We start from the raw sequence: 17,261 nt of genomic DNA on the forward strand, positions 1-17,261 counted from the left end.
GCTGTCAGCCCAGAGCCCGACGTGGGGCTCGAACCCATGAACCGTGAGATCACGACCTGAGCCGAAGTCGGACACCCAACCGACTGAGCCACCCAGGCGCCCCCTCTGTTTCTTTTTTATAAAAATGGTTTTTATTTCTGTAGATGTGATAGCATCTTGAATTCCCTTTAGTATACCAACTATCGTATTTTAAAGTTCTTTTCTTTCCTGATTAACTCTGTTTCATCAGGAGGTTGTTCACTGACTTGTAGTTCAATGACTCTTCTGCTGGTTTTCCTCAGTTGTTTCATGATTTTTGACTGTTCTTATTTTTTCCAAGGGAATCTTGTCTATTTAGAATTAGAGATTTGGATATACTTCCTCTGTCCTGGTGAGAATTTCTGCTTGCTTGTTTTTTGTTTTTTAAGAGTTTTATTTTTTTAAGTAGGCTCCACACCCAATGTGGGGCTTGAACTCATGACCCCAAGATCAAAAGTCATGTGTTCTACAGACTGAGCCTGCCAGGAGCCCCAGGAATCTGTGCTTTCTTAGGAGTAAGTGAAGATTTGGTTACAGTGGTCCTAGCTCCAGTGGTCTTGGGGGTGGAAGGGGAAACTGCTACTTTCTCTGGCTCTAGTGCCTTCTCTGGGAGCCTCTTGTATCATGACTCTTGATTCTCATCTATCTATATCTATATAATATGATATCATCTATATATATTATATATATTATAAAATTATTATAAATATATATAAAATATAATTTTTGTCAAATTGGTTTCCATACATCATCTTTTTAAAATTTGTTTTAATATTTATTTATGTTTGAGAGAGAGAGACAGACAGACAGACAGTGTGAGTGGGGGAGGGGCAGAGAGAGGGAGACGCAGAATCTGAAACAGGCTTCAGACTCTGAGCTGTTAGCACAGAACCCGACACAGGGCTCGAACCCACGAACCACGAGATCATGACCTGAGCCAAAGTCACACGCTTAACTGACTGAACCACCCGGCCGCCCCTCATGACTCTCCTCTTATTTGGTAAGCAATAAGCTTTACTCCAAATTTTCACTTGAGGAAAAAATTTTAAACTTGCCACTTCAAAGCACGGATGTTTACAGCTCATGAATTAGTTACCATCGTCATACCAGTTCCTTCTCCCGGTCCCTGCTGTCTCTGCACTTGGAGCTATTCTGGAGTTTTAAACAGAAAGTACACTTTTTTGGAGATCCTCTCTCTCTGCCTTTATGGGGGTGTAGGTACATTGGCTCTTTCACATTTTTATTAATCTGATCACATCTGCTTTATATCTGTCACAAATCATTTCTATATTGGTGGTCTGACAACTCCCTGCCTGGATTGCCAGTGCTTTCAAGTGATTCCTTTTTTCTCCCCCTCACCTAAAAAAATTGAGATATAATTTACACTCAGTGAAACACACAAATACTAAGTTTACATTTCTACTTCTGAAAGTCCCCCTGTAAAGTACTTTTAGCACTCACGTGTCTGTCTTTCTCATGGACTATAAGTTTCTCAAGGGCATGGCAAGTGCTTTGTTAACCAGCTACCCTTGTCTCTGGCAACTCCTGGTACCTAGTATGTGTTCTACATATTTGGGGAAGGAAGGAAGGAGTGGAGTCAGTCACTGTCAGTCTTGTGTTGTCAGTGGGTGTTAATATTCACCTCAGCTGCACATCCTTGGAGCAGGCCAATGTGGAAAATCTTCAGATTACTCATCTCCCGACATGTCTAATTTCCTGTTCATTCAAGGGCTCAGTGGTTCCTAGACGATATATCCCCAGGTGACTGTCTCCCAAACTGTCTCCAGGATTCTGAGACACCTCGCGTTGTACTGACTTGCTCACACAGTTGCTTTAAAATGGATATGAGTGAGAAAATTTGACTCTGTGCCAAAGTGGGTAATGGAAAAGAAAGCATGTATTATCCAGTTCAAAAGATTTCTTATGCTTTGATTTTCCCTGGCAGGTTTTTGGAATCAACCCTGCGCACTCACAGATAATTTTTAAATCAAATTATTCTTTCTCATCATGGTAGCTTCTTAAACTCGATTTGCCAATATCAGCCACAATGTTGGGCTGACAGGCCAGGAATCGTAGATGCTCACATGTCATGTGAGGTTGTCACACATCATCTAAGTTGCACCCACTGCACCTGCTCAAACAGGATAACTTACCAACTCACCAGCTGCTGTTAAAGTTCTTCTTTCCCAGGTCCCTCTCCCTCATAGCCCTGCTGTGTACTGTTTAAGAGACTTTTTGTTCGAGGGACTTTAAATTATCCAAAATGTTGAAATCAAAACTGGAATTTATTGGCTCCCATAACCTAAAATATTCACAAACAGATCTGACCCAAGGTCGTCACCAAACTGAAACAGTGTTCTGGAATCCAGTTTGTCCTCTTGGCTCTGCTTGCTCCTCAGTTTCTCCCTGACAATCATAACGTGGTTCTTGCCATAGAAGTTCTTAAATCCTCTCAGCTTCAAACTCAGTGGACAGAGAAAGCTTCTCTTCCCCAAGAGTGACACAAAAGCCTTGAGCCTGTTTACAGCTGGGGACAAGTACCCTTAGCTAAACCAACCACGCCATCTTACCGGATAATAGGGCCAATAGTTAGCCTGGAGCCACCGGGGCTCACCCTGAGTGTGGGGTCAACTGCATCCAAATCCCAAAGACCGAGCTGGAGAGGAGTGAGTGGTTCCTGATGGAAATACAGAGAAATATTTTATCAGCAGGAAAGAGGGTGCAAGTCACAAAAACAGCAGGGGTGATAATAGCTTATGAGCATACTGGCTATTCTGAATCACTCTCTTCTCAATTTAGTGAACATGCATTTCCATGAATCCTAACTCATTTGAGCCCGCCTCCCTTTCCATATGATATTCGAGGGTGTGGCTTTGAATCTCTTATCATTCTCTTATCATTGGCAAATCGAGTTTAAGAAGTAGCTACCATGATGAGAAAGAATAATTTGATATAAAAATTATCTGTGAGTGCGGAGAGTTTATTCCAAAACCCTGAAGTAACCTTAAGTAACTCCTTTTGGTTTCGTTTGATTGATTGATTGAATTTTATTTTTACGTTTAAGTAGGCTCCACGCTCAACGTGGGGCTTCAACTCACAAGATTGATCTCTCTGAGATCAAGAGTCGCATGTTCTACTGAGGGAGCCAGCCAGGTGCCCCTGTTGTTGTTGTTGTTGTTGTTGCTTTAAACTGTATCTACTCAAGGAGTTATTTATATCCAAAGCTGAAAACAATACTCTGAGAATAGTCTGACTAGTGTAGAATCAAGTGGCTCTTTCCCCCCAGGTGCTGATAGTAGACCCTTGTAATACACTCAAATTTTGTATAACTCAGGTATACAACCTTAAATGCACACCCATCACACTTTACCTTTTCAGATGCAGTCCATTGTGTGTACCCTCTGGTAAAGGGGTAGAAAGATCCTCTGGTCTTTTAGAATGTGATGACTTCTGGGGCGCTTGGGTGGCTCAGTGGGTTGAGCATCCAACTTTGGCTCAGGTCATGATCTCGTGGTTCCTGGGTTGGAGTCCTGCATTGGGCTCCATGCTAACAGCTCAGAGCCTGGAACCTACTTTGGATTCTGTTTCTCCCTCTTTCTCTCTGCCCATTTCCCGCTCACGCTCCATCTCTCTATCTCTCAAAAATAAATAAACATTGGCTTTCTGGAAACCAACTCTCCACTTCCCCGAAGAATAATGAGGCTGAAGTCACCTTAGGCTGGCTCCCAGGACCTCTCTAGGGTGGGAGGTACTAGGCAAGGAGAATCCATAATCTCCTTAAACCACACACTATATTTTTAGCCTCTGCAAAGAGGTAGGAAGGACTGGAAGGCATATACACCAACCTAGTTTTCAAGAAGCATTTGTCTGGCTGCAACAAAGACCTATGGGGGCCTCAAAAAAGGGGCTTCTGGTCTCCAAGATTAGGAAAGGTATCATTAAGAAGGCCTTCAAGCAAGACCCTAAAAGACAGGTATGTTTTCAACAGGTGACAATGGGGTCCCAAGAGGGAACACAAGATAGAAAAGGGCTTTTGTCTAAAAAAATCTACACATGAATAAATTTGCTGGGCGTCTGGGTGGCTTGTCAGTTAAGTGTCCAACTCTTGATATCAGCTCAGGTCACAATCTCACGGTTCCTGAGATCAAGTTCTGCATCGGGCTCTGTGCTGACAGCATGGAGCCTGCTCAGGATTCTCTCTCTCTGCCCCTCCCCTGCTCCCATGCTCTCTCTCTCTAAATAAATTAACAAATGAATATTTTTTTAAAAAAGAAATTTGCTGGGGAATGGAGGTGTCTGATTTGTCATGGACATACAAAAGAAAGGCATACATTAAAATGAAGCTAAAAGGAAAATTCTGCCTATTCCCAGCCCTAAGCCTTCATGCTGTCACTTCCCTAGGAAATGTCTCCAAGTCAGGATACTCTTTAATTGTAGTAAGAGGAGTCCCCATCCTGAACCCTGCTTTTCAGAGGACCCTGCATGTTACAGTCGTAGTCTTAAAAATTAAATTTTTTAAAAGATTTTTTTTAAAGTAATCTCTACATTCAACACGGGGCTCAAACTTAGAACCCCAAGATCAAGAGTTGCATGCTCTACCAACTGAGCCAGCAAGGCATGCCCCAAGTTAAATTTATTAATGTACAAAATAGCATTTCATCATCTAATCATAAAAATAATATGTGTAAATTATGGATTTTTTTTTTTAATGAACAGTCTTAATGAACAGTCTTTATTAGACTCAGACCAGAGTCTGAGAGTCTTGAGGACCTCTGTCTATTTGTCAGTTTTCTTCTCAACCTTCTTTCAGGCCTGTTTCATTAATCTTGTGAGCTGCTCTTCCTTCAGATAATGGATTGTGGCCTTCTTCCTCTTCTTCGGGGTGGCTGTCATCGCCTGGTTCTTCCAGCCAGCCTTGAGAGCCAGGTGCCTGGTTCAGGCAAACTTTCCTGCAGGCTACTGACGTACAACCTTGAGGGAAGCAGGAACTGACCCTCTGCTTCTTCTTGTTGTAGGGCAGTAGGGCCCATTGAACACCTTGAGGTGCTTAGGGCAGCCTGGCCTCCCTTGGTATTGGAGACAGCCTGCTCGCACCTTCATAAAGAATAACTGGAGGCAAAGAAGTGGTAGCGGCCAAAGGGTGGGCTGGTGATCATTCTCTTGCAGAAAGAGACCAGGTACTTTAACTTGTTTCTGTAGAAATTGCCAGATATGTTGATGCTTTCACAGCAAGTGACCATTACCTCCTGGCCCAGTGGTACCTGTTTGGCCACAATGGCTGCCAGGCGCCCTGGGAGATGCCTGGGCCATGGAGCACCAGGACCTGCCCTCTGCCATCTTCTGTGGCCTCCTGGGAAAGTGGAATGTTTTAATACAGAGAAATTTTAAAGAAGAAAAGAAAGACTTGGCATGAACATTAAAATTATCTTATTGAAAGTCACACAAAGTGCCCTCTCACTCAGGATCCTACTCTTAGCATTGGCATAAGCACTCCATAACTCTAAACATCGACCCCGTGATCAACCCTGTCCAGACTTAGGAAATGCCTCTCCGCTTCTCATGCTCCATATTCCTAAACAAGAGGCAGTAGCTTCCAAATGCTTTGAAAGTTTCTCACTGTATCACTGTTGACTTAAGATGTAGATGCTTCAAACTACAGGAAGGACTGAAAACTGAAAGTACATCAAAAGGAGAGAAGACAGATTCGCTACCTTATAAATCCCTTCTCTGGGACGGTACAAATGTCAGATTCTGACGTGATGAGGTACCATTTCCCAGTAGTGGTCAGTGCCCACGTTGGTTTTTTTTTTCATGTTTTATCCAATTCTTGGCTCTAAAGATATTTGGAGATTTGCAGTTTCTGCACAGTTTTGCTTATGATGGCTGACAAAATATTTTGCAACATTACCAGTTCATATGACTTTTAAATTTGTAAATATATAGATCTAGATCCAATGTATATGAACCACGATACCTGTTCTTTATGTTGGCAACAAAATGAATACTGATGGCTAGAATCGTGAATAGTTTCGTTTTTATAAAAATATTTAATAAGATTTAACCAAATCTTTAACATTAAAAGTCAGCTTTATTTAAGTGATTTTGACTTAAAATATTGATACTGACTAATCATAATTTGAATTTTATTCTTAATTTTAACAGGATTTTGAATATAACATATATTAAATGCTGTACCCTGGGAACACAATTTAAAAAAGATTTTTAATCCTGCAGGATTAAATCTGGCCCACCACCTGTTTTTGTTTTGTAAATAAAGTTTTATTCGAACACAGCTATACTGCTCATCGTTTACATGTTGTCTGTGGCTGCTTTCATGTTACAGTGACAGAGTTGAGTAGTTTTCACAGAAACCATATGGCCCACAAAACCTAAAATTTTTACTGTCTGGTCTTTCATAGAAAAGGTTTGCCAATTTCTGCTTTGGATGATTACTGCCAAAGGAACACAAATTATGTGAAAATCTTTAATATATCAACATAATTTTGCTGAAATGAATTTTTAAAATTTATGGAATATACATATATACAAATTATAAATTATGAATGTCTTTATTTTATTACTTATCCAAACATCACTGGCTTCTCAACAGAACACCCAGACATGTGTGATATTGGTAGTCATCTTTAATAGCCTGCCAACTTTTAGCTGTATAAAAGCCAGAGCTTTTCACATATTTTTCAAGTTTATATTTAGGAAGTTATGTTTTTCCATATGAGGTGTGTTTACTCTTGCCCTGGGCTCTGCAAATACGGGGGCAGGCTTGCCAGAGTGTACTCTGAAATATACCCCTGTTCTGCCATATTGAAGTCCGAGCCTGGATGCTGGAGCTTGGGAGATGGACCCCTGTGCCTTTGATGGGAGTTTGTACAGAGGGCACCATCCCGGAACAGTAACACTGTTACTTGCTCTGTGCCCTGCTTCTAGATGGGTGGCCATTAGGACGTTTGGACAGACTCAGTCCCCAGAAGGACACTTCCCTCTGCAGTTGAGCAGATGGGACCCACTTTGGCCCTGGAAACCCATGTGAGCTTCCAGGCCAGGTGTGTGGGAGGCTCTGGCATGGAGAAGAGCTCCAGAGGGCTCGGTCAGTGCCGAAACAGCTCTCTCACCCACGCAGGCAGCTCTGCATTTCCTTCAACAGCTATGGTCTTCTGGCCACTGCCCAAGCTCTCTCCTCTGCCTGCCCAGGCAGAACCTATATGCCAGCAAGAGCTCTTGGTGCCTGTGGGGACTGTGTAACTCAACATGTGAGGCTGACACTCAGGACGCATCCGTCTCTGCTGCTGGGGGAGGCAACTATTCACAAAATGTTGGCAAACTTTTCCTTAACTATTGCCAGATTTAGCAAATAAAAATGCTGGATGCCCAGTTAAACTTGAATTCGTAAACGACAAATGCTGTTTCAGTATGAGTGTGTCCCATACAATAGTGTTGTACGTTAAAAGTATGTGTCACTTCTCAGACAAGTCACTTAAGGACTCGGGCATTCGAGAGTCACTGTTCTTCCCCTGCTGAGGAGACTTTGGAGGTTATGTGTTTTAGATGATACGATAGGGGATGGGTGGGGCGCCTGGGTGGCTCAGTCGGTTAAGCATCTGACTTCAGCTCAGGTCATAATCTCACAGTTTGTGAGTTTGAGCCGCACATCAGGCTTTCTGCTCTCAGCACAGATCCTGCTTTGGATCCTCTGTCCCCCACCCCCCTCTCCTCCCTGCTTGTGCTTTCTCTCACTCTCTCAAAAATAAACATTAAATATATATATAATATATATATATATTATATATATATAATATATATAAATATATAAATAAAAAATATATAAATATATAAAAGTTAAAGTTATATATATATATATATAAAGTTAAAGTTATATATATATACATATATATACACACACACACACACACATATATATATATATATATATATATATATATATATATATATGTATATATATAAGTTAAAGGATGGTTGCCCAGCTCATAGAAATGAACTTTCATTCATAGCTGGAAAGTTGTGAATTTTTAGGGTTTATCTTTTACCACAGCATCACCTAGACCCTTCTGACTGTTATATCATTTGAGACCCTGCCCAGACGTCACTCTGGCTCCTTCCTCTTCCATTGTGCTCCTCTCATGTTTTATGAACCCCTTGCTTCCAATGTTTAATAAATGCCTGCTTAGTTCTCTCTCTCCCTCTAACCAGGGCACAAGAGTCTTGCCTTATTTGACTTTGTGATCACAGGATCTCACACAGGAAGTACTTTAGTGTGTGCTGAATGAATGAATGGCCAGAAGTTCTCTTCAAATTCATCTTGGTATCACCAAGGACATTACCTCTTTAGGTTTTATCTCCATTATTCCTTAAATAAAGGACCATCTCTCTTTAAATAGGTCTGCAATCTTGGGAAATTTAGTTACATGTAGCTGTGTTATTTATATAGTGACTGGTCACCAGAAGAACAAGAGATTGTGGGTGATGACATTCATTCTTAGTCACAAATTAAAAGAGAAACATGACAATGACATTTCCACTGTGAGAGAAAAGGTCACCTGGCATTCAGAAGCCCTAATTGCAAGGCCATGTTTCCATTCTAATCATCTATACTTTCTGGAGATGTCATTGCTACTAATACAGAAAGGCTGGGGCCCACAGTCTACTTAGAAGAAAAAAGGAATTACTATTTCCCTAAAAATTTAGATCAGTGATGCTCAACCACGAAGTGGGAAGTGTGCATGCATATCAGAATCTCAGAATGGGGGAAAACATAAAAAATATTTTGATTTTGGGGTGCCTGGGTGGCTTAGTGAGTTAAGCATCCAACTTGGGCTTGGGTCATGATCTTGAGGTTCATCGGTTTGAACCCCATGTTAGGCTCTGAGCTGACAGATAGCTCAGAGCCTGGAGCCTGCTTTGGATTCTGTCTCTCTCAATCTCTCTCTCTCTCTCTCTCTCTCTCTCTCTCTCTCTCTGTCCCTCCTCTCTCTCTCTGTCACTCTCTCTCAAAAATAAACATTTAAAAATTTAAAAAATTTTATTCTATTGTGAAAATTCATTTTTTAATGCAAAATACAGAGAGATTCAAGTGTGACACTCTAGGCTGTGAGGCATGTGGAGAATATGGAATGGGCAAGCAGTCAGAACAAGCTGCAGAACTGAGGTGGAAATCGGTGCGCATTTGTTAGCCAAAGGGTGTCATTTGTGTTGCGTGTTTGGCACCATCTGTGCTACTGTTCCCACTGCAAACACAAAGTAAGTCATCTTTGTTTTAAGGGGAGTGGAGGCTTTTCTTTTAAAGCACGTTTTGATTTGGAGTTCTTAGGATGTGGCAAAAAAAAAAAAAAAAAAAAAGAGGGGGCTTTGATGAGGATAGAAAGATGAAGAAGCAGAGGCAATTCTGTTCGGAGGTTTGTGAAAGGGAAGATGAGAAGTAGAAGGGTAAAGCAAAAGAGCTTTGGGAGTTTTATTTCCTTGTTTTAAGATTGGAGAGACTTGAGCATGTTTTAAAGGCTGAAAGGAAAATCCAGTACAGATGAGGTGGAAAAAGCAGGAGAGAACAGAGGATGGATATAGATAATGGATTGTGGATAGAGAGAGATCTCGGGGGCAGGGGGGAGGGGTGAAGAAACTGAACAGACGAGGGAAGAGGTTAAGAGGGACAAAGAATTGGGGCACCTGGGTGTCTCAGTCGGTTAAGCGTCCAACTTCGGCTCAGGTCATGATCTCATGATTTGGTTTGGTTCGTGAGTTCAAACCCTGCAGGGGGCACTCTGCTGTCAGCATGGAGCCTGCTTCAGATCCTGTGTCTCCCTCTCTCTGCCCCTCCCCTGTCTCTCTCAAAATTAATACACACACACACACACACACACACACACACACACACACGGACAAAGACTTGGTTTGAGAGTCCCTGGCAGGTTGCTGGGGACTGCAGGCCATCATGGTAATCAGGGGGCAGGTAGAAAACTGATTTGCCTATTTTTATGAATATCTGAACTCCAATGCTAAATTTGTACAAATTTCTGCAGTTCCATACTGAAGTTTGTGGGTGGTCAAAGAAATTCACTCGGCCAAATTTAGAAACTATTATCCTACTTCAGGGTGAGGCTAACATTTTCAAACTTTTCAAAAATGGCTAGCTTGCAATTGAGCTTGTTTAGTTTGGAATATAGAATTGAAGCCCTGAAGACATTGAATCTGAGCTATAAAGGCTCAAATACCAACCTTGTTCATTCCTTTAAGCATGTGTTACAAAAATTGATTTCTAGATTATTCCAGTTGATATTTGAATGTCTTTTCATTTGCTCATCTTGATGATGTTCTAAAGGACAAGAATTTTGAAAGTGGTTTCCAAGAAAAACAAATTCCAACCTCATTCTAGTCCAGCTGCTGGATAAACTCAGGCTAACTTTTCCTTGTGTGTGGGGAGGTAGACCCGAATTTCCTTTGTGAAACTCAGGGTGGGAGGGAAATTCTTCCTTCCTGATTTTCAGTCTTTGCCAGAAAATGCCTCAAGAACAGCTTAAGTGATACGCTTGTCAGTTGCATAAGAAAACATTTAGAAAAGCACACTGGAAATCTAGGGATGAAGTAGTTCCCTGTTTGTCGTAAAGAAGAGACCCGGTTTCGTATGCCACTGTATCATTTCCATCAACGTATGAGGCCAAGCTGATTTGTCTGCACCTCGGGCCACAGAAACCAAATAGAGGCAGGCTGTGCCTTCCACGTACATAAGACACAAGGCTTGTTGTGGAAGCCAGTACACTCAGCACTCACACCGATACTACCTTACTAAGATTAAAAACACGAAGCTTTTCGGGAACCCTCTTGCCCTGTTGGTGGGATCGCAAACTGCTGCGGCCGCTCTGCAAAACAGTGGGGAGGTTCCTCAAAAAATTAAAAATAGATCTATCCTATGACCCAGCAATGGCACTGCTAGGAATTTACCTAAGGGATACGGGAGTGCTGATGCATAGGGGCACTTGTACCGCAATGTTTATAGCAGCACTTTCACCAATAGCCAAATTATGGAAAGAGCCTACATGTCCATCAACTGATGAATGGCTAAAGAAGTTGTGGTTTATATATACAATGGAATACTACTTGGCAACGAGAAGGAATGAAATCCTCTTCATTTGCAACAACAGGGATGGAACTGGAGGGTATTATGCTAAGTGAAAGAAGTCAGTCAGAGAAAGACAGATATCATATGTTTTCACTCATATGTGGAACTTGAGAAACTTAACAGAAGACCACGGGGGAGGGGAAGGGAAAAAAAAAAGTTACAGACAGGGAAGGAGGCAAACCATAAGAGACTCTTAAAAACTGAGAATAAACTGAGGGTTGATGGGGGTGGGAGGGAGGGGAAAGTGGGTGATGGGCACTGAGGAGGGCACCTGTTGGGATGAGCCCTGGGTGTTGTATGGAAACCAATTTGGCAATAAACTTCATATTTAAATACATACATACATACATATATACATACATACATACATACATACATACATAAAAACACAAAGTGTTTAAAGACCAAAATACATTTGTTCTCAAAAATTGCCATCGCTTTGTTTTTAGCTGTGATGTTTACATCAGTATAAACTGTCTAATGAGCCTAAAGGGTGCTGTGGGGGGTGTTGTAAGTTTATCAAAGGAGAATAAGGAAGAGTTGAGGAAAAACTGCTCTAAATAGGAAAAAAACAGTGCCAAGAATATCCGCAGAGGCTTTACCGTGCTGACAGTACCTTACTTAAATTCAAATTCCTGGCCTAGGTGGAGGGCGTATCTGGTTCTATGAGGACGGTGACTTTAGGATAAGAAACACTTTATTGTGAAGACATTCTAGATTTCAGGCTTTGGGTCTGAGATAGATGGGCAGGGTTTCCTTGTCCACCCGACCCTTTCATGCCCACTGAGATCATTAATTCCAGATGACCCGCTAGACCGTGTGTGGGTTGCCTGGTGTCAGAGTAGGAACGTGGCATGAAACCATGAAGGTTTCTCTGGCTTTATGCTAATTTCCATCGTTTTCTGGCCAAACCACTGTTTAGCTGACATTTCTGTAAGATGATGGTATAATATCATCTTATTATGGGGTGGGGACCCGCTTCCCCAGTTTAAGACATCTTTGGCTTCTTCCAAACACCTAGCTAAGATAATTAGGTCTTATGGCAGAGACAAAGGAACATAGCAACCTTTCTCTTCAACTGGATTTTCTAACTTCATTCTTGTATCGGGGCTACAACCTTAGGATCTCAGGGAAAGGGGACATAGCTATTCACTGGAGGTAAATGTAGAGCTTTTGGATCATTTCCTGGACTGTTGGATGACTGTTCAATAATAGGTAACTTTAGATAACGTTTATGGTATTACAGGATTATCCTAAGTACTTTATAAACAGTAAATCATTAATGCCTCACAACAGCTATATGAGAAGGGCATTATTATGATCCTCATTTTCTTTTTAAGTAAGCTCTACACCCAACGTGGGGTTTGAGCTCACAACCCTGAGATAGGAGTCGCATGCTGTACTAAGTGAGCCAGCCAGGTGCCTTTTTATTTTATAGAGAGGCAACCAAAGGACCAAGTGCAGTGGACTGAATTGTGTTCCCCAAAATTCATATGTGGAAGCCGTAACCATCAATGTGACTGTATCTGGAGATGGGGGTCTTCAAGGAGAACATTAAGGTTAAATGAGGTCACGAGGGTGGGGCCCTAATCCAACAGGACTGGTGTCCGAATAAGAGGAACGGACCAGGGATGCATACACACAGAGAGGCCATGTGAGAACACAGCAAGAGGACGGTCTGCCAGCCAAGGGGAGAGGCCTCAGGGGAAACTAAATCTGCTGACAACTTGGTCTGAGACTTCCAGCTTCCAGAACTGTAAAAAGATAAATTTCTGTTGTTTAAACCACCTAGTTTGTGGTATTTTGTTGTGGCAGCTAGCAAACTAATATACCATGAAACTAAGAAATGTGCCCAGGATCACACAGCTCTTAAACGGGAGAGCTAAGATTTGAACCCGGGTAGTCTGGCTTCAGCAATCATACTCTCAACCTTTTTCTGTCTTCATCCAAGGAGTTAAAGCCATACTTCTCAACAGAAATATAATGTAAGCCACAAATTTGAACCTCACGTGTAATTCACAATTTTCTAGCAGTCACATTTTAAAAAACAGATGAAATTAATTTTAATAATGTATTTTATTTAAAATTTTTAAAAAATGTTTATTTGTTTTTGAGACAGAGACAGAGCGAGTGGGGGAGGGGCAGAGAGAGAGGGAGACACAGAATCCAAAACAGGCTCCAGGCTCTGAGCTGTCAGCATAGACCCTGATGGCAGGGCTTGAACCCACGAACTGTGAGATCATGACCTGAGCCGAAGTCGGACGCTTAACCGTCTGGGCCACCCAGGCGCCCCTTAATAATGTATTTTATTTAACCCAATGTACCAAAGTCTTATTTAAGCATTTAATCAATATGAAGTTATTAATGAGATATTTAACACTCTTCTTTTGTACAGAGTCTTCCAAATCGAGGGTTTATTTTGAACTTACAGCACATCTCAATTTGGACTAGCCACATTTCAAATAAGCCACACATGGCTGGTGGCTACCATACTGGACAGCATAGGATTAAAGCACTTTCACGGCTCTCTATTGTGCACAAGATAAAATCAAGACTCCACCCATGTTTCTAGCTTCATGTTCTTCCTAGCTGCAGACTTTTTAAGCTCCTAAAATTGGCAATACTTAAATGTTAGCTTTCCATTCACACCATGCTGCTTTTCAGCTTGGTACCATGCTCTCCCCATTGTCTGGATGCCCTTCTTCTCATCCATCTGGCTTTTTCCTGCCTCTTGTAGATACCCTGTTCAGGTTTCCCCTCCTCCCGGAAGCCTTTCCTACAGCCCACACTGAATTGGATGCCTTTTTTTTTTTTTTTTAATTTATTTGTTTATTTTGAGAGAGAGAAAGCATGTGTGAACGTGCACAAGTGGGGAAGGGGAAGAGAGAGAGGGGGGCAGAGAGAGAGAATGCCAAGCACGTTCAGCGAGGTCAGTACAGTGAACTCACGAACCGTGAGATCATGACCTGAGCTGAAATCAAGAGTTGGACACTTAACTGACTGAGCCACCCAGGCGCCCCGGATACCTCATCTATGTGTTTCCTCATAACATTTCATCCTAATTCATCCTGACATTTAGGTCTTCTTATTATACTTATTTGTATATGTGTCTGCCTCTCTGATTATACTGTGAGCTCAGTAGCAGATATGCTTTATTTATCTCTGTGCCCAACACAGAATCTGACACATAAAAGGCAACAGTAAAATTAAGCTGAACTTAATACACATGTTTTGGCATACAAGATTCTTCATCCTGGTTGACCAGAATTTCCTCCAAATCATGAGGAAACCAGGCACAGGCCTCCTGGAGGGAAATATGGGTGGGCACTAGAGCTACGTAAATGTGGGTGTGTGGGGTGCAGTGTCTCTATAATTTCAAGACTCCTTAAATAAACATAAAATCAAAGTAAAATCAAATTTTCTATGCAAAAGCAGTGTCAAAAATCAGATCTTCAAATTTCACCAACAAACCTATTGAAAAGACAAAGCTAGTTTACTGCTTACCTCAGCAAGCTTTGAAAAAGCTTTGGCTGTGTCTCAGATGATCTCAGATAGAGGGAGTAAGGTCAGAATTAGGTGGAAGTTTGATTTAAGACAGATTTTTCAAAGAAGGAATGGGAGGGGGGAATCTTGGTTAGGATTGGGTGAAGGTCACAATATCACAGTCCAGGAATGGTGTAAATAGCAAGGTAAGGATTTTAAGGGGAAGACTCAAGACTCAAGGGCAAAAATTATTGTTTTCCACTGAAAACTTGATGAGTATTTCTTTAAGATCTTATATGAAAAATCAAACTATTTACCTACACAGGAGACTCCTGGAAAAATAAAAGTCACCCTAATGAAGACAGAAGAATAGCAAAGTCAGGCTAATGAAAACAAAGGATTCTCCCTAAACTGATTTAACAGGATTCTGGTAAAAATTGGGCTCATGAGGACAGGCCCAAGGATGAGGTCTATTTGAGAATAAAGAGTCCGACTAGGGGTGCCTGGGTGGCTTAGTCTGACTCCTGATTTCAGCTTAGGTCACAATCTCTCAGTTCCTGAGCTCTGTGTCCAGCTCCACACTGACAGCATAGAGCCTGCTTGGGATCCTCTCTCTGCTGCTGTCCCGTGCACACCTTCTCTCTCTCTCAAAATAAGTAAACATTAAAAAAAAAAAAAAAGAGCCTGACTCAAGTTTTGTCAAAGGGGGAGTCTGTGTCAACGGGGAGCAGCCTAAGGTCCTCTTGGCTTGCCTTTCCTGGCATGGAACCATTGTGTCACAAGCCAGGGCAAAAGTGACAGGGACCCAGTATTCTCAACATGCCACACCTGAGGAAGAGCCTCCGTTCCACAAAGAGGGGCTGAGTAGAAGAAGGTCCCTGCTTCTTGACCACACTTGGACTTAGTGTCAGCGATAGGTGGCTGTGAGAAGGATGAGAAAAGGTATTGTTCTGCTACTGGGGATGTTCTGGGTCTCAGCAGTGTGGGACCTGGGGACAGGTTGCCATCTTGGTTCAAATACCACAGACTCTCACCTTTCTTATTATGTTTTCTTACCTAGCTGTTCTTCAATAAATGTTTCCTTATGTGCTGTTTGCCTTTAGGAACATTTCTGGAGTCCCCTTGTCCCCCCCCCCCTTTTTTTTTTTGTAGCTTCACTTTTACTGGGGAGCAGGTCAGTGGAGCACCTTATGACATCATGCCAGAAGTCAGTCCTCAGAAGTATTTAAGATCCATGGCTGGCAAAGTTGTTCAAGGAGACTCAGGATGAAGGACAACATGTATTAGATTCTAAGTGGTGATTTTATGTATGCAGGAAAGGATCTAAAGCTTTGAATTAGTACACAATGGACGATTATGTGACTAACAATCCTGTAATGTTAGAGGTTAATTTATAGAATGCCATTAAGGTGTGATTTGAGAAAGCATATATATCCAGTAGAGGGGTGCCTGGGTGGCTCAGTGGATTAATCATCTGACTTTTGATTTCAGCTCAGGTCACGATCTCATATTGATGAGATCGAGCCCCATGTCAGGCTCTGTGCTAACAGCACGGATCCTGCTTGGGATTCTCTGCGAGAAGTGAAAGGTTTCACTTTCAGAAATAAAACAAAAAGCTGTGCTGTCTAGTTAATAGGTTTACAACCTATTGGAAATATGTACGAACCTCTCCCAACAATGGAGTCCCAAATCCTTAGACACTTCACTTCCTGGTTCTTCATGTGGGCCCTGCAATGAGCATGTGCCAAAGAACTGAAGTTTCTGCATCATGTGAGGGGATGTACATTTGTTCCAATCAGACTACTTTTTGCCTTACATGGGCATAGGCAACTTCCGGCTAATGGTGTAGCCTCTGTAGTCCTCAGCCAATGAGGAATCAGGGGAGGAACCTGCACACTAGGAGACTAACCTACCAGAGTGTGCCTGTCCATCAGACACGGCTCTTGCAAGAATGTTGATTAAAGCCTGGCTTCACTGTGCTGAGTCTCCATGTCCCTCCTTTGATTGGGTCAGTGGGCTTATTTCTCACATTCACTCTCTCCCCCTCTCTCTCTGCCCTCCCCAGCTTGCTCATACTCTCTGGCAAATACATGAACTTAAAAAAACACATCTATGTCCAGTAGAGAAGAGAACCCCAAGTGTTGTGGTTTAATTGCTTGAAGATTAGCTGGTTTTATATCTAAATTAGAAATTTCATTTTAGAATTTCTTTTCCCACTGATTACATGAAACGTAGTTCTTTTCTACACAGCTTGTCATCCTGCCAGCTCCTTCATTGAGTTAAATAAAACTTTAACTCGTGTCTATTTTTGTATGAGAATTATGTTTTTAACAATTAAAAAATTTTACTTTCAAACCTCTGTAGTCTCAATTCTGAATTTTTTTCCTACACAGATAGCACAGACCACAGATAGTAAGATTAAGGAAAAGACAGTTTTTCTGAAACTCTGGCTCCTAAGGTCCTGAAGATTCTCTTAGCAGGGTCATGCACTCCTAGGGGAAAATGTGTTATGGACTAATTTGTGCCCCCACCCTCACCCACCCACCAAATTCATGTTAAAGTCCTCCAGTACCTCAGAGTGTAACTATATTTGGAGATAGGGCCTTTAAAGCTG

The 17,261-nt window shown here is 41.9% G+C and overlaps 1 pseudogene; it reads right to left on the reverse strand.

Moving 5' to 3' along the window:
- Positions 1-4,707: 4,707 nt before the first annotated feature.
- Positions 4,708-5,402, reverse strand: LOC122232956 (annotated as a pseudogene).
- Between the last annotated feature and the right edge of the window lie 11,859 nt (positions 5,403-17,261).

Source organism: Panthera tigris, chromosome D4, assembly GCF_018350195.1.
Source record: "Panthera tigris isolate Pti1 chromosome D4, P.tigris_Pti1_mat1.1, whole genome shotgun sequence".
In the NCBI taxonomy this organism is placed as follows: Eukaryota; Metazoa; Chordata; class Mammalia; order Carnivora; family Felidae; genus Panthera; species Panthera tigris.